This window comes from Mesoplodon densirostris, chromosome 10 (genome assembly GCF_025265405.1).
Source record: "Mesoplodon densirostris isolate mMesDen1 chromosome 10, mMesDen1 primary haplotype, whole genome shotgun sequence".
NCBI classification, from domain to species: Eukaryota; Metazoa; Chordata; class Mammalia; order Artiodactyla; family Ziphiidae; genus Mesoplodon; species Mesoplodon densirostris.
In genome coordinates, this window is record NC_082670.1 from 26,218,458 (window position 1) to 26,227,221 (window position 8,764).

Consider the following 8,764-nt stretch of genomic DNA (forward strand, 5'->3'; position numbering starts at 1 on the left):
TCTTCACCCAGGAGGCATATAACCTTAAAAAAAAGAGGGGAATACATATTTGTTAATATTCACCTGGTATAAATTGTTTCTGTCTTAGGCAAGTAGCTGCATATCTGTAGGAAAAGAGAGTACAAAAAAAGCTTGATAGTAAATTCTTCTCTTAAATCATAGACGTATAAATGGTAATTCCCACAAGCTGAACCGGGTCCTGAAACTAAAAGAAACCTAGTGCCATACTGATGGGTATTGGATGCCTCGACTCTCAGCACTATTTGATGATGAAGCTGTCTCCAATTTTTGAAGGGAGTGGCTTTCAAAATTGTCTTTTTGTCCCATAACTGGGAACTTTATTATTTTCCCTGATAAGCAAGAGTATTGGTGGTATTTGGGCTTCCTGGTGAGATTCTGAAGGCTCCTTAACCCAAAGCATAGTTGGATGATAGCAAAGAGGTGATGTCTGGGAACAGCAGGCCAAGCTAAGGGCAGAGAGAGGAGGAGAAGAAAGAGGAAGAGAAAGGGGTTTCTTCCCTCATTGAGTCATTGAGACAGAGCCAGGCAACAACTTGAGTGATGGTTTTTTGGGTACCTGTCCGTAGACACCTCTTTCCCTCTAACCAGTAGCCCCCCTCCCAAGTCTCCACAGGTCTTATGACCAGCTTGCCTCTCGCCAAAATGAACCACAGGTGCAAATGGCTCCACCACCTCAAACCAAAGTCCACGGGATCCAGGACACCTGGTCCCAGCTACATGTTGGGAGGGAAATTGACCAATGATTTCCTTCCAATGGATGAATGACTAATAAACTGGTCATGTGTGAAGTCTAAAAAATGGAATATCTTCTAAGCTAATAAATTTAGAATTAGTACAATTTCTGTCAGTATGGCAATATGAAGTGAAAGAAAAAAAAAAGTTACTAGAGAATAGAGGAAGGGGACCCACTAGGAAAGGTGCCGAGGCATCAGCTCTGCTCTTTGGCCCTGCTTGTCTAAGCATTTCCTTTTCCTCTAACTTTGAGCCTAAGTCTAGGGTTTAGTTTTCCACAAATATGCAAATGAGGTAGCAGTGTTTGTGGTGACAGATGTGGGTTCTTGATGTGCCTGGGATTGTGGGGGGAAGAGTAATAGTGCCCAGGGAGGTCAAGGTCAGGGTGATAACTTTTAATTTTGGTGTCAACTCCAGAAGATAAGTACCTCCAAGTCCCCAACAGCCATTTGTGCTCACTTAGGTTCACTTTACTTTGCTGTTACCTTTTTTCAAACCCAATGAGTACAAGAGTTTTGAGCAAAATAAGTTGTTTTAAAGGTAGCTTACTGTTAGCCTCATAAAAACAAAGCATACAATACCTTCTACGAAGAATATAAAGCATTTCGTGAGTCTTCTATCATGTCTTGGTGTCTGCAAGCTGGTGATTTTACGACACTTTTCTTTTAAAGTAGAATATTACCTTTCAGCTTAGAAATGAACGGTACATCTCAGAAGCGTTAGCTCCATGAAAATAAATAAGAATCATGCCTAAAATAAGAACCTAGCATAGTTACCACTTAAAAAAAATAACAGCTGAGCCACTGCCATAAAACAAGACTAGGAGGGTTCGAAAGAGAGTCAATTTATATAGCTGCACTCAGGGACATAGTTTAAATTCCACAGCCTCCAAGAGTATTTTTGCATAGAAACTTGTCTGGAGTTTCTCCTCTCCTCTTCTCTGCACCCCCTCCCAAGTTCCCACCTCCACCATAAACAAAGAAAGTGTCTCCATCATAAATCCAAGGGCTGTCCTTCCATCCCAGCCCCTTAACAACTACCAGGAATGCCCAGGCAGGGGAAAACCCTTAGCAAGAAGCTTTGTAAATGGGGTAGAAAAGAAAAGCTTGGATATTTTATTGATAACTCCCTCCCTCCAATTTCCTATGTGCCTTTGACTAAGTTATGAACAACCAAATTAGTTAATGTTCAGGCCCTTGGAACTTGTGAAGTAATCATTCCTTACTAAAGAGCACAGTGGGGGTAATTCTTAGTTTTATTTGTTTTCTTTAACATCCACCATACCTCTTTTTTTCTCCCATCCTTAATTCATGCTCCTATGGTTTCCCCCTCGGTGCAACAGCTATATATTGCTTTGAAAAATCAATAAATCCTTTGCACATAATAATGCTTACCTACTCTACCTCACAGGGGTGCTGTGATGAGTAATTAATTAATGTGTGTAAAGAGCTGGGAGATCATACGACACAAGACACCCTATAAGTGTGAGGAATTATTATTAATAAGTGTTATTACCCAAATGCCTCTAGATGTCAGCAAAACATCTTTTTTAAAAATATAATTGGCAGCCAGTTTTGAAGCGCCCAAGTTCATTCTTTCTCCAGTGTCGGGCAGACACAGGGAGCATGGCAGCCATGCCCGCAGAGCCTTTTCTTTTGGCTGAAGAAGGTTCATTTAATCTGAGACTCTGAACTTCGTATGGAAGTCAGCGTTGGAACAAAGCAGCGCTTGACTGCCTGGAGATCTGAACGTGTGGCAGGCTGGGTCAGTCTCTGGACAATCAGTATATGAGATCAGTCTTTTCTCCAAAAAGAGCACTTCATTTCCTCATTAATGAAGCAATTGGTGTTGGTAACAAGGGGATAGGAAGAGGATATAGCTCCTTTACGTGCATATTTAAATTTGTGCACATTTTCTCTCTCCTTGTTCAAATATATGCATGAGAGGTTTGTAATAGAGAAACAGGCATGGGCAATTCTAAATACACTGAACCCATCACTGGCTTCTGTATGGGTTTTATTCCCTGGGGGAAAGATGAAAATGAAAATTATGGGAATTTTCCACAAAATGCGGTGATGGCACCTCTGATTTTTAACAGAGGGAACCAAGTTACCTAAGTGACTTGGTGTTTATCTCAGTAACCAGTTGCTCAGGCCTCTGCTTTCTTCTTGTGCACCATTTGGTCCAGGGAGATAGAATTGTGAGATGCAGTACAGGAGAGGGAAGCCGTGGCCAGGGGACACAGTGTGTGAGTGCTAGGGGATGGTGAACTGGGACAGCAGACAGTAATCTCCTCTGAGAAAGAGCACTCCACTCAACTTACTGTAGTTCAACTCAACGCCCCTTGATTTTGTGGTGGGGTGTTAAGACCATTTAGCTCAGCGAATACTTCTCAGAGTGGTTAAATTTTTATTTAGAAGTCCCCAGGATTAAAAAAAAAAAAAAAACAGTTCCTACACTTTATATTTAAGTAAAGTAAATTTCAAATTATTTTTCCCATTATCCAACATCACACAGATTTTATTTCTCAAGGGAGTTTCACGAAGACGAGGTTGAACTGTTTATTCTGTTTTGTTTTTTTAGGTGATTAGGGGAGTCCTTTAAAGAATCTGGCTCCCCAGGGCAGAGCAGGCACCAGCCTGTGCCCTGGGCCATACGCCCGTACATACACATGGTCCTCTTGGGCAAGAACGGAAATGCCCTTGAAAACTCTAGAATAGCTTTCTCCAGGCCAGAGCTTGAGGCTCTGACCACTGGGAAATGAATACGGTCTGGGCTTGGCATTGACAATGAATGTGAGCGTTTGCTTTACTTGATTGTGCCGCAGTCAGTCTTGTTGCTAACAAATCTGAGCCCCAGAGAGGTGGCCAAGGAGGGGGGGAGCAGCAAGAGAGAGAGGAAACAAATATAAACATTGTTTAATCAGCATTTTCTCTAGTAAATTTAAAATCGCACCTAGAACATTGGATCGCATAGAACACTGTTCTTATTTTGGAGTGACAAATGTCAAACTCCACAGGAGCATTTCGGAAGGATTCAGATACAAGAATTTCCTCCAGGCATGAGGCTGGTGGCTGGTCAGTAAGGTTTCGGTGCACATCTGCCATCCGTCCCTCTTCTCTGCTTAACCGGCCAGCCTGTCTCCTCCTGACATGTCTCTTTACCCGCGCGGAGGTGAAGCCAATCTTTCAGTTTCCCAGTTCCCCTCCCGGGATTGTCATAAGGCTTAATTAAATAATGTTCATAAAGCATTTGGCTGTTCAGGTGTCCCTGGATAAAATGCAAAGCACACTATTATTGTGATTATTATTAATTAGGATGATCCTGTCAGAGGCAAGGGATGCTTCCCGTTAGCTTTGGAGAGTTCTACCCTGGCCTTTATCTCTGCAGAGTGGATTTGCAAGTGAGATGGCCGAACTGTAATTCCTTTTTTTTTTTTTTTTGCAGTACGCGGGCCTCTCCCGTTCCGGCTTCCCACCAGGGAAGCCCTCCCCCTTTCTTAATGCTGAACAGTATTCCATTGTATATATTCCATCTCCTTGTAGTTCACACCTTTTTAATCCATTCATCTATTTCTTTTCTTTTTTCTTTTTTCCTTTAACATCTTTATTGGAGTATAATTGCTTTACAATGTTGTGTTAGTTTCTGCTGTATTGTTTCCATAACTTGGCTATTGTAAATGAACATGGGTGTGCAGCTATCTCTTCGACATAGTGTTTCCATTTTCTTTGGATACGTTCCCAGAAGCAGAATTGCTGTATCTTAGAGTAGTTCGATTTTTAATTTCTTGAGGAAGCTCCATAATGTTTTCCAGAGTGGTTGTTACGTGACTATTATTTTTATCTGCCATTCTTTCACTTAAAGTCACTTTGTTTAACCTTATATACTAAAAAAAGAATTGGGAATGGAAATTTTTTTATGTTTTCAATTCAGTATTTTTTTTTTTTTTTTTTTTTTTTTTTTTTTTGCGCTAGGCGGGCCTCTCACTGTTGTGGCCTCTCCCGTTGCGGAGCATAGGCTCCAGACGCGCAGGCTCAGCGGCCATGGCTCATGGGCCCAGCCGCTCCGCAGCATGTGGGATCTTCCCGGATCAGGGCACGAACCCATGTCCCCTGAATCGGCAGGCGGACTCTCAACCACTGTGCCACCAGGGAAGCCCGGAACTGTAATTCTTGATGTTCGAGGAAACTTAAAAATGCCAGAAGAATTGATGACCTGGAGTTGTCAGGATGATTTTTAAGAGGAATAAAGAAAGATTTTGCAAACAACCTACGAGGGTCCTTCGTTCTAGTACTCCTCCCCTGAAAATAATCAGAACTTTTTATTAAGAGGCTGGATTAAGAATCTCTGGAGAATGTAGTAGTGATTGTTAAGAACCAACACGGGGTCACCATAAACAAGCAACTTCTTCAATCTTCAGTTTTTTCCTTTGCTAGGATCCTTAGACTAAGAATTAGGGAAATGTAATCAACATAGAAGCGAGACTTTAGTAAAACATTTGAAAAGCCTCTCATGAGAGATTTTCATTGGGCTTTCAGTGGATGAGTTTGAGGACCCCTGACTGTTTATGGGTAAATAATCAGCATGCAAACAGCAGGAGCCGTAGGGCAGTGGATACTGGGTGGGATTAGTGCTGGTGGTAGGGTTCCATCCTTGACTGCCCTGTCCAACATTTTTAATTGATGACTTAAAGTGCCATATCATCTAGAGTGACAGTGAATATATTGAATAGTTTTAAATCGATAACTGGGGTTTGATAGACTAAACCTTAGAAGATAAAATTCAGCAGGAACAAATGTAGGCTAAACCAATTGCCAAAGCCTGGGCAGAGAGCAATGAGGCTAAGCACAGAATACATGATTTGGGGCACTCCCCAAGCCTGGCAGGAGGCCAAGGCAATCAAGAAAGATAGATGCCATTCAAATTCCATCAACCAAGTATGCTGTTGAGTCCTGGGCAAAATACAAGGGTATTCAACACACTGGGGCGTGGACTCTACGGTCTTCGAGGGCAGAGGCTGTACCTTATTAAGTGTGGTATCAACGAAGCCCCTGACACAGTCACGACTCCATAAAGGTTGAATGAACACATTTAGGATTTGGAAACATGCCAAGTGAAGCAGGATTGATGAAAGTCATGATGCTTAACTTGGAAAAGAGAAGATTTGGAATAATATGATCACTATCTCTAAGTAGTTCAAGGAGCATTGCCACGTGGCAGAGGGATGAGATGGGTCCTAATGGAGCAAGGGAGTACCCAGGGGCTGGTGTGTTCAGGGCTTCCCAGTTACACACTTCTGGTGGCAGTGTTCACATAGGAAGCAGCTCAGGAGCCCTGGAGATGTGCAGTATACAGCCTGTACAACTGTACAAAGCAGCTCTGAGAGTATGTAGGCTTGAAAGGAGTGGAGACTTTTGCCCTATATTGAGTGAAAATCAAATCAAGCTTTCCCAAGGGTCTATGAGCTGCCTTTAGATCTAGAGATATTGCCGACCTGCTTTTCTAAATCATGGGGTTTGGAAGCATGTTCCAGGAAACTCCTGTTTTAAAATGTGGCAATGAACTTAGTTTCAACTTCAGTTAAAAAGTAATTATCTAAATGTTTTGCCTTAAAGAAGGAGGAGCTTGGCAGTGGTTGAGAGTCCGCCTGCTGATGCAGGGGACACGGGTTCATGACCCAGTCCAGGAAGATCCCACATGCCGCGGAGTGGCTGGGCCCGTGAGCCATGGCTGCTGAGCCTGTGCGTCCAGAGCCTGTGCTCCACAACGGGAGAGGCCACAACAGTGAGAGGTCCGCGTGCCGCAAAAAAAAAAAAAAGAAGGAGGAGCTTGAACATTTGCAAATAAGGACAGAATCTGCATGCTGGCTGAGAGATTCTGCATATGCATGAGACCCAGCCCCTGGAGTTGGCCATCCAGTAGGAAAAAAACATTGTTATTTAAAGAATTACACATTTTTAAATCATTTTTACTCTTAGACATCAGGATATAATTTATACAAATAATAGACATTAAAAAATACCACTGGTATTTTAATTTTAATACAAATTAGCAAGAAGAACGTAAATGATTATCTAATATCTTTTTTTTTTTTTTGCGGTACGCAGGCCTCTCACTGCCGTGGCCTCTCCCGTTGCAGAGCACAGGCTCTGGATGTGCAGGCTCAGTGGCCATGGCTCACGGGCCCAGCCGCTCCGCGGCATGTGGGATCCTCCCGGACTGGGGCACGAACCCGCATCCCCTGCATCGGCAGGCGGACTCCCAACCACTGCGCCACCAGGGAAGCCCTCTAATATCTTTAATACTGGTATGCACTATATGCCAGGTGCTACTCTAATAGCTCTAAAACTTCTAATTCACTAAATCCTCCTAGTAATCACAGAGGGTGGGCACTATTGTTATCTCAAATTTACAGATGAGGCTACTGAGGCACAGAGAGGTTAAGTCACTTACTCAAGGTCACACAGCTAGAATGTGGAGAAGGGAGTTTAAATTCAAGTGCCTGGCCTTAGGGTCCCTCTTTTAACATCACACTGTGCTAGCTCTCTATAAAAGCTCCCCAGAACCCACATACACTCATCTGATCAGAGTTCTTATATTACTTTATCTCCAGTCCTTCAAAACAAATATTAGAAATGTAGCATGTATTATGGCTGGTTTTGCTGTTCATTTGTTGGGAACAAGGACTACCCATATCTAAGATATATTATTTTCAGAGACACAATGCAAGTAGCAGCCCCAAACCTTCCCTCTTATCTTGTCCTTTATAAACACACAAAAAAGGTTTTAAAGATAATTACCCTAGCATGAAGTGCAAAATTCCAAACAAGAAGTTATAATAGTATTTATAAGGGTTTTAATGCTGTAAAACATAGTTAATTTTTAATCCATGGTTTTATACAAAGGCCCCCAAACCAAATTTAATATATTAAAAAAAATTTGTGCACAGATCATGTTTTGTCTTACATAAATAAATAGTAAATTAACCTCCTCACACTGGTCAGAATAGCCATTATTAAAAAGTCTACAAATAACAAATGCTGGAGAGGGTGTGGAGAAAAGGGAACCCTCCTACACTGTTGGTGAAAATGTAAATTGATACAGCCATCGTGGAGAACAGTATGGAGGTTTTTTAAAAAGACTAAAAATAGAACTACCATACGACCCAGCAATCCCACTACGGGGCATATATCCTGAGAAAACTCTAATCCAAAAAGATACATGCACCCCAATGTTCATAGCAGCACTATTTACAATAGCCAGGTCGTGGAAGCAACCTAAACATCCATCTACAGATGAATGGATAAAGAGAATGTGGTATATATATACACAGTGGAATACTACTCAGCCATAAAAAAGAATGAAATAATGCCATTTGCAGCAACATGGATGGACCTGGAGATTATCATACTAAGTGAAGTAAGTCAGACAGAGAAAGACAAATACCATATGATATCACTTATATGCAGAATCTAAAATAAGGCACAAATGAACTTATTTACAAAACAGAAACAGACTCACAGACATATGAAACAAACTTTTGGTTACCAAAGGGGAAAGAGGGTGGAGGAGGGATAAATTAGGAGTTTGGGATTAGCAGATACCAACTACTATATATAAAATAAACAAGGTCCTACCGTATAACACAGGGAACTAGATTCAATACCTTGTAATAAACCATAATGGAAAAGAAAAAAAGAGTAAATGAAACAGTGCATACTTATTAAATGGGAATAAGTAAAAACTTACTTTTACATGTCATAAATGTTATTAAATATGATATTGGAATGTACTTTATCAGACGATTTTAAGTTATATACAGTCCTTAAATGAAATATATTTTATTTGTAAAATTTTCTTACCCTGTACCAGGCAACAATGAGGAAATGATTAATAAATGGCTCAGGGGGTTCTCGAGATGTTTCTGTGAAAGGGATTCACAGTTTTAAAATGTTGCAAAATCCCATTACGGACTAATTCAGAGAGAAGTGGTTGAAATCACAGAATGTGG